This window comes from Arachis ipaensis, chromosome B9 (assembly GCF_059453495.1).
Source record: "Arachis ipaensis isolate K30076 ecotype BB chromosome B9, ASM5945349v1, whole genome shotgun sequence".
Taxonomy (NCBI): domain Eukaryota; kingdom Viridiplantae; phylum Streptophyta; class Magnoliopsida; order Fabales; family Fabaceae; genus Arachis; species Arachis ipaensis.
In genome coordinates this window covers 40,357,169-40,358,986 of record NC_142444.1, presented here as the reverse complement: position 1 = coordinate 40,358,986, position 1,818 = coordinate 40,357,169, and the positions used below count along the sequence as shown (strand labels likewise).

General features: G+C 33.8%; 1 non-coding gene across 1 annotated transcript; it reads left to right on the top strand.

Moving 5' to 3' along the window:
- Positions 1-419: 419 nt before the first annotated feature.
- Positions 420-527, top strand: LOC148544403 (small nucleolar RNA R71). The gene has a single exon (XR_015900383.1). It is a non-coding gene; the product is annotated as a small nucleolar RNA R71 (small nucleolar RNA).
- The last annotated feature ends 1,291 nt before the right edge of the window (positions 528-1,818 follow it).

Genomic DNA, 1,818 nt, shown 5'->3' with positions numbered 1-1,818 from the left:
GATGGATTATAGGTGTTCCCATAAGGTTCACCTAAGTAATTTACCTCTGCTATTGCAGGGTTTTCAGGATCATAAGCTTCTTCTTCAGAAGATGCCTCTTGAGTACTGTTGGATGCAGCTTGCATTCCATTCAGACTTTGAGAAATCATATTGACTTGCTGAGTCAATATTTTATTCTGAGCCAATATGGCATTCAGAGTATCAATTTCAAGAACTCCCTTCTTCATAGGCGTCCCATTACTCACAGGATTCCTCTCAGAAGTGTACATGAACTGGTTATTGGCAACCATGTCAATGAGTTCTTGAGCTTCTGCAGGCGCTTTCTTTAGGTGAATTGATCCACCTGTAGAGGTATCCAATGACATCTTAGATAACTCAGACAGACCATCATAGAATATATCCAGGATGGTCCATTCTGAAAGCATGTCAGAAGGACACTTTTTGGTCAGTCCTTTGTATCTCTCCCAAGCTTCATAGAGGGATTCACATTCTTTCTGTCTGAAGGTTTGAACATCCACTCTAAGCTTGCTCAGATTTTGAGGAGGAAAGAACTTGGCTAAGAAAGCCTTGACCAGCTTATCCCAAGAGTTCAGGCTATCCTTAGGTTGAGAGTCCAACCATACTCTAGCTCTGTCTCTTACAGCAAAAGGGAAAAGCATGAGCTTGTAGACTTCAGGATCTACTCCATTAGTCTTAACAGTATCATATATCTGCAAGAATTTAGTTAAGAACTGAAAAGGATCTTCAGATGGAAGTCCATGAAACTTGCAGTTCTGCTGCATCAGAGAAACTAGCTGAGGTTTTAGTTCAAAGTTGTTTGCTCCAATGGCAGGAATGGAGATGCTTCTTCCATGTAAATTAGAATTAGGTGCAGTAAAGTCACCAAGCATCCTCCTTGCATTATTATTATTTTCGGCTGCCATCTCCTCTTCCTGTTCGAAAATTTCTGAAAGATTATCTCTGGATTGTTGTAATTTAGCTTCTCTTAGTTTCCTCTTCAGAGTCCTTTCAGGTTTTGGATCTGCTTCAACAAGAATATTCTTGTCCTTGCTCCTGCTCATATGACAAAGAAGAGGGCACAGAAAAAATAATAATAATAGGGATCCTTTATACCACAGTATAGAGGTCCTTGTGTGAGTAGAAGAAAAGAAGAAGAAAATCTGAACTTAAAGAGAGAGAGGGAGTTCGGATTTTTGGTGAGTGATGTAAGGAAGAGATGTTAGTAGATGAATAAATAATTAGAAGGAGATGAGAGAGAAGGATTTTCGAAGATTATTTTTGAAAAAGGGTTAGTGATTTTTGAAAATAGTTTTTGAAAAAGGTTAGTAGTTTTCGAAAATTAAAAAAAAAATAAAATAATTAGTTAATTAAAAAGAAATTTTGAAAAAAGGGGGAAGATATTTGCGAAAATTAGAGAGAGAGAGAGTTAGTTAGGTAGTTTTGAAAAAGATAAGAAACAAACAAAAAGTTAGTTAGTTAGTTGAAACAAATTGGAAAATCAATTTTGAAAAGATAAGAAGATAAGAAGTTAGAAAAGATATTTTAAAATCAAATTTTGAAAAAGATAAGATAAGAAGATATTTTTGAAAAGATATGATTGAAATTAGTTTTGAAAAAGATTTGATTTTTTTTTTAAATCACAATTAATGACTTGATTCACAAGAAATCACAAAATATGATTCTAGAACTTAAAGTTTGAATCTTTCTTAACAAGCAAGTAACAAACTTGAAATTTTTGAATCAAAACATTAATTGTTATTGTTATTTTCGAAAATTTGACATAAAAATAAGAAAAATATTTTTAAAATTTTCGAAAAT